Consider the following 22,586-nt stretch of genomic DNA (forward strand, 5'->3'; position numbering starts at 1 on the left):
TCACCTGGACCCTCTTTCAGAATGAACAAAGCAGGGCCATCAGGTTCCTGATGGTTATGGAATTGTCTTTTTGTTTGTAAATGACCCATCAAAGCAGGTCAGGCACCCACAGTGCCCATGTCCATTGTAGTCCATACAGAGTTTTGTCCAAAGTGATGGGATTAGAGTTCAATCCTGGGAAAGGGAAAATGTCATCTTGAGAAGACAGGGCATGGCATTCCGGTATCAGGGCAGACATGCCAGGTGATTACCAGGGCCGGCTGCAAGAGGCAAAAGGGGAGAGAAAAGACTGGAGGCAAAGAAGATACAAAGAAGATACAAATAATCGAATATACAGGATAACACAGGACAGTGCACATTTATTGATGGGTTATGTTGTAATAAAGGGGAAAGATAGAATGTATCCACAGTGCTGAAAGCTGCTGCTGGGCTCCTTCTTACTTCCGAACATTCACATAATCGATTCTAGGGAGGCTCCGGGTTCCTGCTCCACCGTGGCTTCACCATGATTTATTGGTAATTTGACTTGGGGGGGGGGGGTCATGCTCAACCGCATAAAGGGCTTTAAACACAGGACAGCCTTACACAGAGGACAGGTAAGCAGGCAGGGGAAGGCAGTGGTGTCATGACTCCTACAAGATGAGGAAAAAGAAGAGAGGGAAAGCAAGGTGGTGATGGGAAAGAGTAACAGGAGCAGTAGGGCAGAAGGCTAAATGGGGTGAAGAGAATGAGGCTTTAACGGCAATGTTTCCCTGCCCTCCCACAACTGGCAGTGAGAGAATTCCAATTTCCCATGAAATTAAACTTGATTGTTTTGTGGACATCTAATGCACTGATTTATTTAATTTATATGCAGCCTTTTTCCTAGAGCAGAATCTAAGGCAGCTTCCAAGGAAAGTAAATTGAAAACATTTACAGTACAATATAACAAAAAAAAATCACTTGATTAAACATTTTAAAATCAATTAAACATACAAAAAGTTTTAAAATATAAATAAATTATTCCCATTAAAATAAAATACCCCTATTTTAAAAGCCTGCTTAAACAGACATGTCTTGTTAGTAGAGTGCATTCAGGCATTAAAGATCTTGATTTATGGAGCAAACATGCCAATGGTTTGGAGAAAGAAATTAAACGTTATTGTAAGAACTCCATTCTAAGATAGGTGCTGACATAGCTGCACCATGGAAGATTGAGAGAGGACTCATGGGAAGAAGAAGAGTATCCGTTTACCTTACAGAGGGGTCAGGATAGACATAGAAGGATACCACTTCAGGTCGCTCTAACTATCCAACCTACAGCATTGAACTTGCTGAAATTTCCAAACACTTTCCAAAGACAGCATTAGAGTAATCAAGTCACTGTGGCCAGATCTGAAGTCTCAAGGAAAGGTTACTGCTGGCACACTAGTTTGAACTGAGCAAATATATTGCTGGCTACTGCTAAAATCTGGGCAACCAAACTCAGAGTTGAGTCCAGAGAACAACCAAGCTGCAGGCCTGAGTGTAACCCCATAGAGCGCAGACCATTCACTGATCTGCCTTTTGACTGACCGGGGCATCATTGTCTTATCTCAATTAAGTTTGTTTGTCCTCATCTGGCCCATAACTAACAATATCTAATGGAAATGCATAATATTGCTACATCAAGCAAGTCATGAAAAACAACAGACTGCACGAAACCTTGAATACTAATAACTATCCTGCAACTTTTGCCCTTCTTTGTTACAGCTGTTCTCCTTTGCTCTAGTGACTTCTTGTGCTGTATTTGCAAGGAGCTTCATAAATCAAATTGCAGCTAAACTTTTCTCCAAATGCTAGACTTTCCTGCAGAGTTGTGACAGGAACCTGAACAGTGATTGTCACAAATGTCAGTAATGTGGGTTGATCCATCCATCCGCGATCAATCATTTCCCAGTATAATTGTCTTTGGTGGTGGATCTGTAAGTGACTATAGACCTATATATTCTTTCTCAAATTCAACACTTTGCCAATGTCCATGATGCACAGAGATTGTGGTAGTGCTTTTTCCAATGTGGAAGCCCTTTGGGTTCTTCCACACAGCCATATAACCCAGAATATCATAATGTAAGTTGATGTTTAATAGGCTTTTCCTTAATCCTTCCTTATTATCCAACATTTTCGCTTATCCAACGCTTTTATTTTTCAGTGATTTGTTTGGTTGGGGAGCAAAATTCTGTTCGCTTACACTTGAAAATTACCTAGGGCCAGCCCTGAGTGTGGGGAAGCATGGCTGCTACAGCCTTTATATATTTTGCTTGCAAAAGGAGGAACTATGCATGCTATCTTCCTTTTTTTTTTTTTGAGGGAATAGCAGAAGAAGCAAACCTAATCTGTTTGGCTATCACCATCCGCAAAGTCAAAGATTTTCCCGTGACCAGGGATGGGAATTGTATGGCCTTCCAGATGTTGTTAAACTTCAACTTCCTGCATGGCTTACAACTGGCAATCCTAGATAGGGCTGCTAGTAGTGACAATTCAACAATATTAGGAAGGCCATATCATTCCCACCTTGGCCTACAGTTTTTTTTATGAATTTTCTGGCAGGGGATGAAAGCACCGATCAGGGAAGAAGGATAGCCACCATGGGAGAATGTTTGTCATTTTTGTTGAGAATATAGAATTATAAAGCTCTTAGCCAGCTGGCACAAACATGATTTTTGCAGTCTGCCAAAAGCTCTGTAACTGAGCACTAAGCTGTTGAGTGATGCTGTTAAATCTGAATGCTTCAGCTGTGGGTTGTGTCTTGTGATTTTTCTTTTACTCAGTGAGTCTCCTGGGGCTGCTCCATGATGTCTGGAATGATGCATCTTAACAAGAACAGGTAGAGGATAAAGGCATCTTTAGAGAGAGCATCAATGAAATATAGTCTTTTAGAAAAAAAACATCAAAATTGAGCAAAACTGAATTTAAGCCAATCAAATACATTTTGCACTCCAAATGACACTTCCAATTTTGCAAGGTATTTTTGAAATGTCGACTTTGTGTTCAATACAGGCTAAAGATAAGCAACAATTTCTCCAATCTCAGTCCTTCTCTTCTTCCCATCCTCAGTACTGTGAAGCAAATACTGCATTTGCTATCACACAGTGGTCTGAGAGGAGACCAGTTTCACAGAATCATAAAAGCAAAGTTGGAAGGAACAACAAGATCCATCCAGTCAAATTTCCTGCTCTGCGGGGATACACAAATAAAGCACTTCTGAAAGACATTCATCCAATCCCCATTTAAAGATCTACAAAGCTGAAAAGTGCATACATTGTATGGGTGCATAGCCCAGTTCATGTGGAAAATGGTCACAAGTTACTACTATAAAATGGGGCACAAGTTACTACTATAAAATGCCTAAGTGGATAATATTGGCCTACTATTTTGTCTTTCTCTCTAGTTGCTGTAAAATGGCAAACTTTACCAAAGATCCCTAAATCTCCAGACAGTGGAATTCTCCCTTTCCATAGCCAGTATGGTTAATGGATTACAGCATGAGAGTTGTAGTCCAACACCACCTGTAGCTGCAAAGACTGTTGCACCAAGAATCAGATACTACTAGGGTGGCAGTTTTTCAACATGCCATCATAGGTTATATTTATTTATCGTGTCAGAAGCGACTTGTGGGTACAGATATAAGGTATTTTTTAAAACACAAAGTTAAAAACTTGGCCTTATATTCAATTTCTTTTGACCAGAAGCTGGCCACTTGGAGTGTCTCAGGTGTCACTGTGAGAAGGTCCTCCATTGTGCATGTGGCAGGGCTCAGGTTGTATTGTAATAAGTGGTTTGTGGTTTGCTCTTCTCCACATTCGCATGTCGTGGACTCACTTTGTAGCCCAATTTCCTAAGATTGGCTCTGCATCTCATGGTGCTAGAGTGCAGTCTGTTCAGTGCCTTCCAAGTCACCCAGTCTTATGATTGATAAGTCACTTGACTGCATTTTTGTAGCAATGGAAACGTCAAGCTTGAAAGCCAACTCACTGTCTCCTCCATAACATTTGGAACAGAGTTGAATGAGAATCTATCAGCTGCTATGAGTATAATCCCATTCATGTCTACTAAAGAAAAAATGACTTATTTATTTCAATGGAACATGCTCTCAAATGAGTATGTATAGATCTACACCCTAATTCAAGCTAACTGCAGTTGGTGAAACAGGCAACTACAGTGGGATATATATATCAAAATCATTACTTCTGTAAATACCAATCTTGCTCAAAGGACAGAAGCATTCATAATGCTCATTCACAAACTAGTTATTTATTCTTGAAATGATTATGAATAGAGATATTTAGAACAGCTAAGGATTAAAGATTTCCTGTTGTTTATTTTCCCTTAAATTGTATTTAGCAGACATAAATGCTTGTTATTCTCTATCTGATCTGTTTGTAACAGTTCTCAAAATCTTGCAAGGAATTTCCTTGGAGGTTTCATTCGATGATTGTATGATAAGATTTATTTGCCCTATTTTGCCTTTTCACACTACACAGCTTCCAGGCAAGACGACTGTGACCACACATTGGAAATAATGGAATATCAGAAATAGACCACTTCTGAGGCTTGCGAGTCACCCCAAGCTATTAGGAATCACTGTAGATTGAACTTTTAACAGGCGTCCTTTTCTGTTTGCATTTGTCAATTTGCTGCTTTCTTGTCAAGGGTCAACTTGAATCCCTTCTATACCAAGACGGCCAATTTCATCCGGGGCAATAGCTAAAAGCATCTATGGATGTAAATTCTTAGGCCCTCAGGCTCACTTAACCAAAGAACTGTGCTTATAAATAAAATATCACAATAACAGAAAACGGATACAGCCGTTACCTTTCTCTCTTTGCCTTCTAGAATTTTCTCTTTGGGGGGTGTGTGTCTGTGGCCTTATTTTATGTGTGCCAGAACAAAGCCTGATGTTCAGCACTGGAAGGAGAGAAGTTAATGCAAAGCAGGAGTTTGGGCAACTGTGAGCTAGAAGCCACCATTTGCTTTCATATTTCTTATAAAAAGATTGATGTCAGTGACAGATTTAAATCTGAAATGCTTATGGAAGACAAAGACTTCAAAGATAACAAGGGCATGAGGTTGAGTTTCTTTGGCTTCTGGTAGGAACTTATCAGGGCTGTAGCCAAGGGGGGGGGGGGTTAGGGGTTCAACCCCCATGCCAAAAAATTTCAGTTTTTTTTAAAACCCTGGTTTATTCATGAATTTTAACTGGTTAACCAAATCCCCATGAGTGTTCACTGAAGTTTATCTGTCTTGAGTGTTCACTGAAGTTCATCGACAGCCTGATTTCTAAATTATTTTGTGTTATGGAGCTACTATTCATGATTCGCTAAAAAAAAAAAAAAGTCCCCCCCCCCATTTTTTTTCTGGCTACAGCCCTGGTGCTTATAGCTGTTATATCCTTGGCTTCTGCATTTCTGCCGCAGAAAGAACTCAGGATTGTAGATTTCACAAGTTCAATGCCCAATCTAATACTTCTGGTTCTAAGACTAATCTCATAAAGATGCTGGCTAATCAGTGCATGGTATCAGTATCTTAATTAAGCCCTTGCATGTTTCAGTGAACAATGAACCTCTCCCACAATGCCAATCACAGAGGACAGCTGCACATTTATCCAAACTGATAAAAACAAAATAAAATAGCTATATATATGTTGTGACTTTAATAAGGAAGATCTGGGTTTCTTCATTCACCTAGAATGGGTGAAATTAACACAACCATGCTGAACCCGCCTTTGCACACTCTTCCTTTCCTTCCTTTAGTAGAAATAGACATACTCAAACTCATCTGACTGGAACAAAAAGAGCCACTACTTCATTATTATTACAGTTGAATAGTGTTCGCCTGGCATGAAGCATATCTCCAGATAGCAGACAAATTGCTTGTTGTTTGATGAGTATACCAACCTCCTTCACTCATTTGTCAAAGTGTTTAGTGGAGCTGTGGATTCATTTGGGTGTATGACACTGGGCGTTTCCCTGGCTTCGGGAGAGATGTATTTCCGATGGCCCCTGAGCTGCACTGGACCCTAGCTATCTGCACCCAAGTTCTTTTAAGGAGACTCCCAGCACCTTTCCCCTGAAAAATTGATCATTGTTACACTGATAACATTGCAACAAAATTATTATACAATGAAACATATCAAAATGCTTTGACATGCATAATATGAAGGAGGAAAGGGGTGGGTACAAGTTAGCAAGAGCTAAATGTATACAACAAAACCCAACTTTGTTTTTTCATTCCTAGCCTGTCATGATACAACTACCCTCGACTTTCAGCCTCGATCCGATTGACGATCTGCAGAAGGCACCAGGAAGAAAATGACAGCTCCACAGCTCCACAGCCTTGCAAGTGGGTTGTTTAGTTAAGTCTGTGGATCTGAATTATTTTGTAGGTTTAATACGATTATCTGTATAGCTGGCATTCCAGATCAAAAAGAAATCTCTTCTACTTTCAAGTCATGTACCTCCATTCTCAGAAACTACATATGGGGAAAAGATGCTGGGTACTTTGCATTTTTCGACCTCTAGTTTTCCTTGTGGAAGATTTCAGGATATCTTATTATTGGATATTAACTTTTGCCCTTTTTGAAGAAGCTATTGTTTGGTTTTGTTTTTGCTCATGCATAATATAGAAATCATTTTATGAGTCTGAAAGTAAAACTGTAAATCTGATCTATTATAAGGATGACTTGATATCTTCCTTCTCACTCTGGAGGTCTCTTGGACAGAAGATAAAGCCACTTAAAATTGTTTCTGGGTTACTTCAATGTAACTGTATAGATGAAAAGCTCCTTCCTGCAGTGTTTTCTAAAGATGATCAAAATCCAAGGGAGGAAATTTAAATGTTCATAGAAACATCCTTCCTTCTGTTTGCACATTTTTGGCATGGGTTCTGGCATCTCACGCCAAGTCAGATAATAGCATCACAAAACAAGCTTCTTCTTAGAATGAAATTGAGCTATTTCATCCTCTCAAAACATATATTTGTAGCAAGCTATAATTATTTTATAGTTCTGACCATGCTTGCCTGCACTAGTAGTCATACCTATTAAATGCAAGGAGACTTGCTTGCACATAAATGTGCCTCGGACTGTACTACATAACTCAGAACAATGGATGTTTGTGTAGGCATCAAGGCAAATTTTGGACTTGTTCTGACCCCTGATTCATTCTTTCTATTGCTCACTCAGATCTTGGCAGAGTTTTGTGGAGTGGCTGAATGATGGTGGCACATGCAGAGCTGGGCGGCCAGGACTTTTGACACAGATTTTGACTGCAGTACTTTTGATGCAGGTTTTGACTTCCACTTTATTGTACTCTGCTCTAGATCTTTTGCCGCCCCTAAAATTCTGCGCTTGGTAAGTTAAGGTTTTGGATAATGTTTTTTGGCGGTTCAAAATTTGCTTCCCCAACCTGTCCAAACTAGAAGCATCTCAAGACTGAAAGATTCCAAGGGAAAGATGTATACGATTAAGCAGTAGCAGCTATAGTATCATGGTGCAGAGAGTGGTTAATTTATCAGTTACCATTTTATGTCATTCCATTTTCTGGGCTGATGCTCACACTGAGGTTTTTATTGCTTAGGATCTTGCTCTGTTGCTCAAGTTTGTTCATGTGTTTGCTGCTTGGTTATTCAAGTGACAACAGAATGGTGTGCAGGGCAGTCCCAGGTATTTCTACTCAGATGGGTTCAGTGGGACTCACATTCAAGTCATCAATACATGATGAAGACATGATGGATGAATGTTTTTGGCTGCAACAGGGAGATCTCCACTCCTCGTGCTGCAGCCAACATTTTCCATAACAAAACTTTTAGTCATTTTTGGAGTAGAGGTTTTGCTGTTTCAGGGTGGGAGCTCCCGGATGTTCTTAGTGCTACTTTCCATGGGGGCAAATGTGTCAGGAGGTTATAGTATTTGCTGCTTCAATTCTTGAGTTTTAAATAATATCACAATGTTTCTGTTGTACCATGGCCATGTTTTTAAAAGCCTTTGGAATCCTAGCAGATCTAAAAATGACAACAAACATCATCCATGAAGAATAGAATTAAGAATGGATGTGGATGTGACTACAACAGGCAAAGTCCAGCAAAAGAAGCTGAAACTGTGGGGCATCAAATGGAATTCACAGAAGAACCTGGAAACTTGTCTCAAGATGCTAATAAAATGGGTCTTTTATTTAGTAAAAAAGAATCCAACATGTTTCTGCATGTGTACACTTTCTCAGGGGCTATAGAAAACTATCAAAGGACAACACATAAATAGATATTATAATACATAAAATTATTGGTACATTGCCTATGGTGTGTCACCCTATGCATACTAAGTTTGTGCAATTCGGCTGGACCATGATCCATTTTCAGTATCTGAATTTCTATGAGTACCCGCATCTGTTTTTGGGAGCCTCCTGAAATCGGCTAATGGAAAAAAAAAAAAAAGCTGTTTTAGGCTCGGCAACCAAAAGATCCAGGAAGATCTGGCCCATTGGCGGCAATGTGGAACTTAGAAGGCTTCTTTTTTCTGGCATCTGACTTAAAAAACCACCCTTTCTGTGATTGTTTACCTTCTGTCTTTCAAGGATACCTGAATTTAAGCCAAGAGCTTAAGAAAACATCATTCCTGGAATCCTTTTCCTTCTGTCTTTCAAGGAGACCGGGGTTTAAAGCAAGGTCTTAAGAAAACACTTTTCCTGGGATCCTTTCCCTTCTGTCTTTCAAGAAGACCTGGGTTTAAGGCAAGGGCTTAAGAAAACATCCTTCCTGGGATCCTTTCCCTTCTAGTAGCTGTCTCCCTCCTCGCACTCCTTGCACATGTAGCTGAAAGAAACCGACAGCAGCTGTTTTTCAGCAGCCACTGTTTTGTTGCGGCTGAAAAAAATGGCGGTGAAGCCCATGCTGTTTTGGTCATCCGAACCTGCTAAACCAGTTGAAGAATGTTTTTGAAAACGGATTCGTGCACAACCCTAATGCATATGTATTTAGAATCAAAGATTGACAACTCTCGAACCATTTACTGGACAAGTGAAAACATGTGGGTAGAGTTGATGGTGTTTTTAGTATTTTGTGAGACTTACTAGGCCTCTTCCCACCATTATAAAAGCTTTCAGGTTTTTTACAGTGCCTTTACCTTTGGTCAAGATACATCTATGTATCCTTATATATAGTTCCTACCATTTGTTTGTTGTAAATTTCCACCATCAAGTTTGACTTAAAATGACCCTTTGAATGAAAGTTCTCTAAGGCCCCATCTACACTGCCATATAATCCAATTCCTGAATGCAGATTAACTGCATTGAACTGGATTATATGGCAGTGTAGACTCATATAATCCAGTTGAAAGCAGTTTATCTGCATTCATAAACTAGATCAGGGGTCCCCAAACTAAGGCCCGGGGGCCGGATGCGGCCCATCGAAGCTATTTATCCGGCCCCCACGGCACAAGGGCAGAAGGGGGTTGGGCTAAATGACCCAAGGGGTCTCTTCTTACAACCATTATTACTATTACTACTACTACTACTATTATTATTATTATTATTATTATTATTATTATTATTATTATTAACATTGAGGCTGGGTGGCCATCTGTCAGGGGTGCTTTGCTTGTGCTTTTGGTGCACAAAGGCAGAAGGGGATTGGACTCAATGGCCCAAGGGGTCTCTTCCAATAATAATAATAATAATAATAATAATTTTATTCTTGTACCCCGTCTCTATCTCCCTGCAGGGACTCAGGGTGGCTTACAAATGCAAAAGAGTATACATGCAAAAACATCAAATACCAAAAACTCACAAATGAAAAATTAAAACATATGATTAAAATCAAACCATTAATAAGACAGAGTTAAAACACAACTCTGTTCCAACTCTCTTTATTATTATTATTATTATTATTATTATTATTGTTGTTATTGTTATTGTTATTATTATTATTATTAACATTGAGGCTGGGTGGCCATCTGTCAGGAGTGCTTTGCTTGTGCTTTTGGTGCACAAAGGCAGAAGGGGATTGGACTCAATGGCCCAAAGGGTCTCTTCCAACCCTCTTTGTTGTTGTTGTTGTTGTTGTTGTTGTTATTATTATTAATTATTATTAATTATTATTAATTATTATTGCTTGGTGGCCAACTATAGTCCAGCCCTCCAATGGTCTGAAGGATCGTGAACTGGCCCCCTGTTTTAAAAGTTTGGGGACCCCTGAACTAGATTATATGACACTGCAAATCCATTCTAAGTCCCACATTATTAACAACCCTGCTCAGGTCTTGCAACCTCAAAGCTCTGGCTTTCTTGACTGAGGACCTTATCAGAAGGCCAGGTGTAAAGTGGGGTACAATGGGGGAAATCGTGGGGCAAGGGAGGGAACCATCACACTGTTCCCAACCATTGGGGTCCATTCTCTGCCTTCCTACAATGTTTCCCCATCTGCCCCCACTTCCTCGTGAGCTCCTGTTGCTTTGTTCAATGAAGAGTCAGAGTTCGACTCCTCTGGGCTCCCCTGCGCTGCTGGCACGGAGCCCCACAGAGTTCTACCAGAAGTAACCCTGCATCATGTGATGGGCTCTGGGGGACTCTGTGATGGCAGCAGAGAGAAGCAGGGAGAAGACGCTTCTCTCACTGAGAGCCTTAGTCTACTGTTTTCTACCTTGCCAAATATGATTGGTTTTTCTAATGGGTCATACCTTTTCATGACACATCTCTGCATTGAAGAACCGGGTTGATATCCATGAAACTTCATGAAGAAACAAAACCCAGTTAGTTTGGTGCTCCCACATTTTTTCTTTTTTCACCTCCTCCTTTCCCCCTCCCTTTCACAAGTCATCTTGATTTATTCTTGGATTCATTTATTTGTCTTCTTGACAGTATCCCAAGAACTCTCCTCCAGTACCACATTTCAAATAAACTGATTCTCGTTTGTCCTCCACATTTCTAATGAGTTGATTCTTCTCTGCCCAGCTTTCTCAAACATACACAGAAACTTGAGATATGGTGGCATGGACAATCTGAACTTTATTATTCAATGATATATCTTTACACTGCAGGATCTTGTCTAATTCCTTAAGAGTTGTCATTCTAAATCCTAGCTTCCTTCTGATTTTTTGACTGCAATCTCCATTCTGAATAGTAACTAATCCAAGGTATGGTAAATCTTTTATTTCAATGCCTTCATTGTCAACTTAAATGTTATGTAAAAGTCTACTTACAAGGAGCTAGAAAGCTTTTTTTCTGAATTAAAATCAGAAGACCTGGTGAGGCTCCGAGAAAATGTATGACTCCAGGGATAATTTTTTATAGAACTTTGGGAGATTTCAGAGTTGGTGTGGAACACAGTATTGGCACTGAAGAGATTCTGAGTCTAAATGCAACTGGAGTGGAAGCAAAGTGAGTGGGATCAATTTAATTTAAAACCAACATATGGTTAGAAAATATATAAGAGGTGGGGGATAATTTATGTTATGCAGAGTCTGAATTTGGATGTATATAAATATATAGTCAATGATCTTCACCGGGAGCTGGACAGGCGGAGTGTGTCCCTGCTGTTTCTGCTGGACCTCACAGCAGCCTTCGATACCGTTGACCACAGTATCCTTCTGGGACGCCTTGCGGGGTTGGGGCTTGGAGGTACTGCTTTGCAGTGGCTCCACTCATTTCTGGAGGGTCGGTCCCAGATGGTGTCATTGGGGGACTCCTGCTCGGCCCCACAAGCATTGTCTTGTGGGGTCCCGCAGGGTTCTCTACTGTCCCCCATGTTGTTTAATATTTACATGAAGCCGCTGGGAGAGATCACCAGGAGTTTCAGAGTGCAGTGTCATCTCTATGCAGATGATGTCCAACTCTGTCACTCCTTTCCACCTATCACTAAGAAGGCTGTCCAGGTCCTGAACTAGTGCTTGGCCGCTGTGTCAGACTGGATGAGGGCCAACAAATTGAAATTGAATCCAGACAGGACAGAGGTCCCCCTGGTCAGTCGGGAGGCCAAACAAGGTATAGGGTTACAGCCTGTGCTGGATGGGGTCACACTCCCCCTGAAGGCGCAGGTGCGCAGTCTGGGGGTGATCCTAGACTCATCATTGAGCCTGGAGCCCCAGGTCTCAGTGGTGGCTAGGGGAGCCTTCACACAGTTAAAACTTGTGGGTCAGTTGCTCCCATACCTTGGGAAGCCAGACTTGGCCACGGTGGTCACCGCTCTTGTTACATCCTGATTAGACTACTGCAACACACTCTACCTGGGGCTTCCTTTGAAGACTATTCAGAAACTTCAACTAGTCCAACGGGAGGCAGCCAGGTTGATAACCGGAGCGGCGTACAGGAAGCGTGCTACTCCTTTGTTACACCAGTTCCACTGGCTGCCGATCAACTACCGAGCACAATTCAAAGTGCTGGCTTTAGCTTATAAAGCTCTAAACGGTTCCGGCCCAGTTTACTTGTCCGAACGTATCTCCCACTATGACACACCACATGATTTAAGATCTTCAAGAGAGGCCCTGCTTTCGGTCCCGCTAGCCCCACAGGTGCGGCTGGCGGGGACGAGAGACAGAGCCTTTTCGGTGGTGGCCCCCTGCCTATGGAATGCCTTCCCAGGTGAAATCAGGCGGGCTTCCTCCCTCCTTTCCTTTCGGAAAAAGGTTAAGACTTGGCTGTGGGACCAGGCTTTCAAGCAATAGTGGCAGTATTAATTAAAACATATGGCTCAGGATGAAATTGACAGACCCAGTTTTGGACTTGGAAAGCACCTAAATATTTATTTATATGAATATTTATGAATGTTTTTAATGTAATCTAATTTTAAATTGAGTTGAAATATTACTGTAACTGTTTATATATGTGTTTTATATTGTAAGCCGCCCTGAGTCCCCGTACTGGGTGAGAAGGGCGGGGTAGAAATGTGTGTGTGTGTGTGTGTGTGTATGTGTATGTGTGTGTGTGTGAGAGAGAGAGAGAAAGAGAGAGAGAGAGAGAGAGAGAGAGAGAGCGAGGAAGAGAGAGAGAGAGGTGGACCATAGGAAAGGCTGAGCGAAGGAAGATAGATGCTTTTGAACTGTGGTGTTGGAGGAAAATTCTGAGAGTGCCTTGGACCGTAAGATGAAACCAGTCCATACTCCAGGAAATAATGCCTGACTGCTCACTGGAAGGAAGGATATTAGAGGCAAAGATGAAGTACTTTGCCACATAATGAGAAGACAGGAAAGCTCAGAGAAGATAATAGTGCTGGGGAAAATGAAAGGAAAAGGGAAGAGATCAAACCAAGGGCAAAATAGATTGACATCCTTGAAATGACTGGCTTGAGCTGCGGGTAGTGACAGCCGATAGGGAGCTCTGGCATGGGTTGGTCCATGAGGTCACAGACAGTTGGAAGCAACTGAATGAATAAACAACAAAAATTCCTCCTTGATATCTTTCACAGTATTGCTGCTGCTCAGTCGCATAGTCATTTCCGACTCTTCGTGACCTCATGGACCAGTCCATGCCAGAGCTCCCTGTCAACCGTCGCCGCCCCCAGTTCCTTCAAGGTCAAGCCAGTCACTTCAAGGATGCCATCCATCCATCTCTCCCTTGGTCAGCCTCTCTTCCTTTTTCCTTCCATTTTCCCCAGCATCATGATCTTTTCCAAGCTTTCCTGTCTTCTCATGATGTGGCCAAAATACTTCAACTTTGCCTCTAATATTCTTCCTTCCAATGAGCAGCCGGGCATTATTTCCTGGATGATGGACTGGTTGGATCTTCTTGCGGTCTAAGGCACTCTCAGGATTTTCCTCCAGCACCAACGTTCAAAAACGTCTATCTTCCTTCACTGAGCCTTCCTTATGGTCCAGCTCTCCCAACCATAAGTTACTATGGGGAATACCATGGCTTTGACTATGCGGACCTTCATTGCCAGTGTGATGTCTCTGCTCTTCACTATTTTGTCAAGGTTGGCCATTGCTCTCCTCCCAAGAAGTAAACATCTTCTGGTTTCCTGGTTGCAGTCTGCATCTGCAGTGATCTTCGTGCCTAGAAATATAAAGTCTATCACTGCTTTCACATTTTCTCCTTCTATTTGCCAGTTATCAATAGGTGTAGATGCCATGATCTTGGTTTTCTTGACATTTAACTGTAACCCAGCTTTTGCACTTTCTTCTTTCACCCTGGTGATAAGCCTCCTCAGTTCTTCCTCACTTTCAGCTGTCAGAGTGGTATCATCTGCATATCTAAGGTTGTTAATGTTTCTTCAGCAATTTTAACTCCGGCCTTGGAATTGTCAAACCCCGCACACCGCATGATGTGTTCTGCGTACAAGTTGAATAGGTAGGGTGAAAGTATGCAGCCCTGCTGTACTCCTTCCCAATCTTGAACCAGTCTGTTCTTCCGTGATCTGTTCTGATTGTGCCTGCTTGGTCTTTATACAGATTTCTCAGGAGACAGACAAGGTGACTTGGTATCCCCATACCACCAAGAACATGCCATAGTTTATTATGATCCACACAGTCAAAGGCTTTAGAATAGTCAATAAAGCAGAAGCAGATGTTTTTCTGAAACTCCCTGGCTTCCTCCATTATCCAGTAAATATTGGCAATTTGGTCTCTCGTTCCTCTGCCTTTTCTGAACCCAGCTTGGACATCTGGCAACTCTTGCTCCATGTATTGCTGGAGTCTGCCTTGCAGTATTAGACATCAATCCAAATACTCAAGATTAACATTATTTAGGGTAAATGTTCACACTGTAGTTTAATTTATTTCTTTATTATACCTATGCAGAAGGAAGCAATAAAGAATACAGCGAATCAGTACCAGGATGTTAGTAATGTGTGCGATGATGAAACACAAACACATATGCGCAGAGAAATGGAGATAAGAAAGAGGCAAACTACAGGGACTATCTTTACATGTAACAGCCTCTCACTCAGCATGTGGTATTCTCTGGCTCATTTCCTTCTCTAGCACTTCTTTGTAACCAGGGGACTTGGAGGACTAAAAAGATATTTGAAAATAGACTTTCTGCAGAAGATGACCTTTCAAACCATATTCTCCAGATGCTAGCACTCTTCAGCTGCTAGAATAGCTATGGGGTGACCTGTCTTATTCTAATTGTTTTCTCAGACAATTTGTCCATTGGCTCATTTTTTCTTCCTGAAGAAATTCAGAGAGATGGAGCAAGCTCCTTCAGCCCAGACCAAGCATGCCATATTTTTCCTCTTTTCAATCCCAGCGCTTGCAACTTAATTCTCCTATAATTACATAAGAAGTCTAGTTCTATGTTATTCTTCACCTTCAGGAAATTATAATCCTCAAAACTGCAGCTACTTAGCTGTGAAGAACATATTCTCCCTGTAGAAACCATATCGCAGGCATGGGTAAACTTTGGCACTCCGGGTGTTTTGGATTTCAATTCCCACAATCCCTAATAGCTGGTAGGTTGTAGTTTGCCCATGGCTATTATATCGGATCTGCACTTAAGACACAATATAGCCACTTTCTCTTCCCACAAAAATACATGTATTTTTAAAGGAAAAAATAAATAAAAATAAGGTGTTACTCCTTCCCCTCCCAATTAGCAAAGTAAAACAAATCATATATTTCTTGGAAATAAAGAAATCAGGCAAACGAATTAGTCAAAGTGCTAATGGAAAGCTGCAGCCCTTAGTATCAACTGAGGATCAGTTAAACCAAACTGTGCCCTCGCAGCCCAGGTACTAGCACAGAGAACTGTATTTTTTGAAAGTTTCCAGCAAGTATTCATGTTAAATGAAATATTTGATATAGAGTGGTCTTGAGACTTCATATAGACCTCCAAGCTGCTGTTTGCTTGCAGCTGCTTGCAGCTGCTTTAAGGGGGAAATATTTATTTATTTATTTATTTATTTATTACAATATTTATATCCCGCCCTTCTCACCCAACAGGGGACTCAGGGCGGCTTACAATAAAACAGACATACAAAAACAGTACAAATACTGAGACGTATTGTATACTATGCATGAAGACTATGTACCTGTTGAGTCTGCAAAGGCCAAGAAGGGATAAACTGCCAATTGATGCCACTCCATGTACTGGTTATATGCAAGGGGGGCTGAATCTGCACCTGCAAAATAATTTGAATCCATTCCAGAACTAACATTTAGTATATGTTTGGGTGGGAAATGGGCAACTTTATGGCAGGAAGAGTCTCAAAATCTTGGCATCCACATCTGGCAAGCATGGCATTTACTCTGATTTTGGTTCCACACACACACACACACACACACACACACACACACACACACACATTCAAATGTATGATGGCCTACAGGGCTTTTAATATATTTCAAAAGATGGAGAGAAAGATACTTTCTCCTGTCCCTGTTCATTGTCTTGTGCCATCCAGAAGTGAGGTGGAAGTTCCCTTCATTCTTCTGCCTTGGAAACCCACACATCATGCACTCACTGTATGCCCCAAGTGTGTATCACACATCCTCATTCAGTTTAGGCCATTGTATGTATAGTTCTGGCATTCACTCACTTTCTTGGGCAGGGGTGAGAAGGGGATTGGACAGGAGGCATCCAAAGAAAATGAAACTTGAATGATAAGATTGACAAAACAAGAAAGGCTTGGTTGATGGGGGTATGCAAGGAAGAAAATGAGAAAAAATGCTGGCTGCTGCAGCCATGTGGCCTAAAATAATCTGAAAGACTGAATAGGGGAACATGCCAGATATGCACGTTTGTACCCTGGCAATTTCAAGGTGTGTGGCTTCAAGACTGAAATGGGTGTCAGAGAGAGGATTCATGAAACAGTGTTAGTCTACATCAGAATATGCCTACAGATCAGCAAAGTGCTTGGCACACAAGAAAATCAAGATTTGCTTTTTGGATTCCCCCCCCCCCCCCAAATAATTTAGAGTTGTGGTTGGTTGTATCCATGGACACAGAACCTGTGGATATGGAAGGCCGACTGCATATTCTGGCAACTCATACTTTCTTTGACTATGCACTTTTAGCCACTGTCAAGATCTTTGGTCATTTTGTCCATATACAGTAGAGTCTCACTTACCCAACCTAAACGGGCTAGCTCAATGTTGGATAAGCAAAAATGTTGGATAATAAGGAGAGATTAAGGAAAAGCCTATTAAATGTCAAATTACATTATGATTTTACAAATTAAGCACCAAAACATCATGTTTTACAACAAATCAACAGAAAAAGAAGTTCAATACATTTACGTATTTACGAATTCAGCACCAAAACATGTATTAAAACATTGATTACAAAAACATTAACTACTAAAAATTGATTACAAATAAAGATAATTGCATAAAATGGACTTAAAATAACAACATTGTTGGAAGTTAAATCCATAAAAAGTTCAGTCCTGTGAAGATTTTTAAAAATCTGTGATCCTTGCCTGCCTAGCGAAACAGCTGTGGATCTGGGTGGGAGGCCAACTGCGTTGGATAATACAGAATGTTGGATGAGTAAAGGTTGGATAAATGAAATTCTACTGTATGTCCTTTCCTGCTTTTTATTGTTCACTCCCTCATGCAAACCCTCTTACAATTTAGCTTTCAGTAAAATGTCACATCAGATATTGGAAATCTGACAGTTATAGGAATTTATAGTGGCTATAATTGCGTTATTCCGAGTGCGGCTGCGGCTCCTCCTCCTTCCTTTGTTCCTTCTCTGCTTCCTGTTGCCCCAGGGAGATATTTGAATGTGCCAGCTTCCATGTAGTAATGCTACCTCCAAAGACCATTCCACTGGAGAGTCCTGTAATGGTTACTATTCCTGGCTCAAAGTGGCTGCCTCCTGTCAGGGGGATTGCTTGTCAATGAAACACGGTAACAGCCTGACGTGTGCTTACGTATACTTAAGCCTCCACTTGTCAATAGAGACCCCTGCCTCTTCCAGCCATGGAACCAGAAGAGGGAATTCTTTTAATGATGTAGAAACTGCTTCCTTGGCCCCTCTTGTCTTCTCACAGCCTGATACTTGTAATCCTTGGCTGTTCGTTTCATTCTCACCATAGAAATCCAATGCACACCTATCTGTCTCTTGAGAAATGCGCACGCTCTTTTACAAATATTGACAAACTCGGAGTGCTGTGGCAATAAAAAGCTGCCCAAGGGTAAACACCCCCCCCCCAATACAAATAAAACCCCAGTTCCCAAATGGCATGCTATACGGAAAATGGAGGAACCATTTGTAGCTATGGAAAATTAGTTTTTACTGCTGCTTGCCTTAATGAGAGCCATATCTGTTATGTTTAATTTTACTTTCCTGTTCAACTGCCGCATAGCCTTTCCTTTCTTTCTTTTTCAATGTATCTCATCTCATCCTTTGATATAATTCAGTGAGTTTTGTTTGTTTGCTTTGCTTTGCTTTTATTATCAGTTATCTTGGGACTACAGTCTTGTAACTCATTTCAATCTTCCTTAAAAGAAAAAAAAAGAATGATGAAGCTGTTGCAGAGGATGCCGTATATTGAGAATGATAATAAGAATGGTAATAAGATATAATACAGAGGAGGTTGATCGGCTCCTCTTTTTCATATCACAACTGAAACTGTGACATCAGTTTTATTATATCTGATAATGTAAAACTATCCAAATATAAAATGTTAACATGATAGAATGGTCTAAGGCAGAAGCTGTCTCAGATATATTCTCTACAGAAACATGTTTGGGGTTTATTTTTCACTCCACAATTCCTAGGGAAATACTGTAGGGAAATGCGTGTAGTTTTTGGCTTGCAACTCCCATCAGCTCATGGTATTTACCAACTCCTGAGTAGAAGGACTTTGTATTTCTCCCTCATTTCCTTGTATGTTAATATGGGTTTATAGGGGTTTTGATAGGCAACACCTTGATACTGGCACATATTGTGGGTGAGAACAGACATTTTTAAAATTTTTGGAAGCCACCCACCCAGACTTGTCCTAGGAATCAAGTACAGTACCCGGTTTATGAATCAGGCATTGGCTGTGGGTACAATTAAAACCACTTGTGATCTCCCCAAAAACCCAGATTAGCTCTTCTTTGAGAATACATCTATAAGAAAAATCTATCCACATGGGAAATTTGATTTTGTAATGCTTTACTTTCTTTATCTTTCTTCCTCCTTGGCATCTACTGAAATCATCTTTGCACAAAACATATATTCCCTATCAGGACTGTTATTTGCCAGTGGTAATCAATAGGAATGATATGTTAAGATTGAAAGGGGGTTCGGCAGTAAGGGTGTGTATGAAGGGAGATATGGTTGATAATGAGTGTCATCATAGCTGGGAATACTGGGAGTTGTCTTTTGTATGTTTGTGTGATTCAGTTGTACACCTGGCTAGGAGTGACTGCTGGCACACTCAACAACCTCCTCTGAATGGGATATTCATCAGTAGGGAGTTTTGGCATTTTGGCAGCCTTCCCTGATCATTGTTACAAGGAAGTCAAACCCACTCTACTTGGAAAAACCAAATCGGTATCAGGAATACAAAGAACCAAACCTGAAGTATTCTATACTTCTCAAAAGAAATTGGTAATGCTAGATTGTTTTCTGGAAACTGAAATTGGATAGTGTGGGGCTTAGGGCTCTGTATTAATGCTATCAGGTCAGTAGCCTTGATCCAACATCCTCTCAGCATAAATATCTGCATGTGGACTTACACTAGACTGAGCCATATAACTTTCCCACAGCTTACTGAAAAAGCTCCGAATTTGTCCTGCATGGCCATTTCATGATTTGAGGTAAGCATCTGGCTCCATCTCATAGCCAGATGTGAAATGATGAAAGCTATGTTGAAACCAGAGGGTCTGCTTCAGAGGTCTTAAGTTCTGTTCACCATGGAGCACAGGATGCTCATGTGGGGAGGGTTAGGGCTTTTCAATAAGTTGGGGTGTGCCTATTTCCCCAACACAATTCCAGCCAGTGTGAGAGCTTTCTAAAAACACAGTTTGGCTCATGCTTCAATCTATCTAACCATTGTCAGCACAAATAGAAGAAATGCACAGATGGAAAAACACAAATGCTGGGATATTTTATGTACATGTTACAATTCATGTACAATTCATGTCTTCTAATCAGAGACACCAAACAATATTATTCAACTGAGGTGACAGTTTTTGTGGTGCTGATAGCTATTTACAGAAGCACTTCCCAACACCAAGATACGGGGAATTGGAGCATCTTAAAGGCAAATTTATTCTGGCATGAGCTCTCACCTGCTTCATCACATGTAAATAAGTTTGCAAATAAGCTGCGTGCAAAAATGTGCTTGGGTTTTGGCCATTTTGTTAAGCAACTGCGAATTGCATATATAGTGACACAACCTGCTCACAGATAATTCAGAAACGAAGGGGAGGGGGCTATATTTACCATACAAATGATCTTCATTGTGGGCAACTTAAGTGCTTCTAATGATTTGTGACAGCAATTTAGAGTGTAAAGATCTGGACAATTGGGTTGAATTAATCTGTTCTGTAGAGTGACAAATCTATCACTTGCCATTAAAGTGTAATAAAGAAATAGCTGGTGTTTTGTCTGTCCCCATTAACAATGTCATTTCCTTCTTTTTTATTTTAACTGATGAATTCCCTCTGACTTTTGTATTTTAAGTTACAAATACAACATGGAATGATGCCCCCCTTTTATCACTGTCTAATCTAAGCACACTTTTGGACAACCTTGTGCTTTCTTTTGCCAAGGGTCATTTCTTAGCTAGCCAAGTTTTATATGGCATAACGAGCTTTTCCCACTCCTTGTAGATCTGCAGAATTGGGGGCAATGCTCTTAATGCCATCAGAAGTCAGCTCTGACTACTGATTCTGATAAACTGCAGGAGTTGTTAAGATTTTCCCAGCAGGTTTGCCCATTACTAGGGACAAGCATTCTTTGGAAAGTAGAAGCCCTTTGTCAGTTCCTCCTCTTATAAACATCAAGCAATTGCATGACCAGCCCTGCAATTGGACAGAGAAATGCAGTTGCTTCAGGTAACAGCTACCAGTGACAGCTCTGTGGCTGTCTATCCCTGTTAAAGCACAGAGCTGTATGCTCCAGGCTCTTAGAATATACAAACATGAATTTGGCAGAGACACCAAAAACCATCTGGTTCAACCCCTTTCTATCATACAGAAATCAAAGCACCCCTGACAGATGGCCATCCAGTCTTTGTTTAAAAACTTCCAGAGGAGGAAACCCCACCACACTCTGAGGCAGCGCATTCCACTATCAAACTGCTCTTACCGCAATTATTCCAACAATAATTACTAATGTTTTGGTGGAATTTCTTTTCCTGTAGTTTGAATCAGTTGGGTCATGTCCTAGTCTCTATAGCAGCATCAAATAAAGTATTTGAAACATGGCTATCCTGACACCAATCAAGCTCCTCTTCTCGTTGTGTCTTCTAAACCAAGTTTCTGCCATTACAGAGAGGTTGTAGTTCTAACACCAATTGACATCCATCTGCTAGTTTGGCCAACTTCTGGATATGGAATTCTTCCCCTCATGCAGCAAAATTTCTTTAGACCTCATCATACTTACTGAAATCGGCATCCTAAGATGCTTCCATACCATCTTCATGATGGAACCCCACGCCAGCCATCACTTCATGTTGTGTGGCTTCTGGTGGAGACTCTGCCCCCAACCGAGGTGAAAGTGTCACTGCTTTCTCCGCAAAATGGGATGCTTCTCATGGGGCCTCACTGTTAGGGTAACGCTTTCCCCCTGTGATGAGGAAAGCGTTGTTGAGAGGGAGCTGCATGTGGGGCAGCAGATTCACCCTGCTGCTCCTTTCTTTTCTCCCGGATGCCAGACGAAGCGGGATGCTTCGCTTGGCCTTTATGATGAGGCCCTTGGTCTAGCCTTGGGTGAAAAAGAGGGGTGGGAACAGAGAAATTCAATGTGAGCTGATGTCACATCATAAATAATCAGCTCTTTCACTATGGGTTGACCGATTGCATCTCCTCTTATAAACCAGCCTGGGCACTGTGATCAGCGGAGGAGGCCCTGCTCTCGGTCCCACCTCCATCTTAAATATGGCTGGTAGGAACGAGAGAGAGAGAGAGAGAGAGAGAGAGAGAGAGAGAGAGAGAGAGAGAGAGAGCACCTTCTCTGTGGCCGCCCCCCACCTCTGGAACTCTCTTCCTAAAGAATAAGGCTGCCCCCCTCCCTCCTCTCCTTCAAAAAAACAACTAAAGACCTACTCCTGCTCATTAGCATATGGAGAGAAGGAGGATTAATTAATGAAAGACCACTTCCAGATCCTGATTGAGAACTATGCTGTATCTGTTAGTCTATGTCAGCCCATTTACCACCGTAGGCCACATAATCCAACCCACACAACTTTGTTGAACTTCAGTTGGCTTTTGTAAATTACTGTGAACGTTTATTTAGATTTTATGTCACTATATAATTCCTGCCTGATTCTGTCTGACTATATTGGTTTAAGTTATTGATGTCATACTCAATTCACTGATATTAGGTTTAATTTGAAGTTAGGTTTTTAACACTGTATTCATATGTAGGATCTGTTGGGATTTAATAATAATAATAATAATAATAATAATAATAATAATAATAATAATAATAATGACTACTTTATTTTATAACCCGCCTCCATCTCCCCAAGGGAACTCGGGG

This window comes from Anolis carolinensis, chromosome 3 (assembly GCF_035594765.1).
Source record: "Anolis carolinensis isolate JA03-04 chromosome 3, rAnoCar3.1.pri, whole genome shotgun sequence".
Taxonomy (NCBI): domain Eukaryota; kingdom Metazoa; phylum Chordata; class Lepidosauria; order Squamata; family Dactyloidae; genus Anolis; species Anolis carolinensis.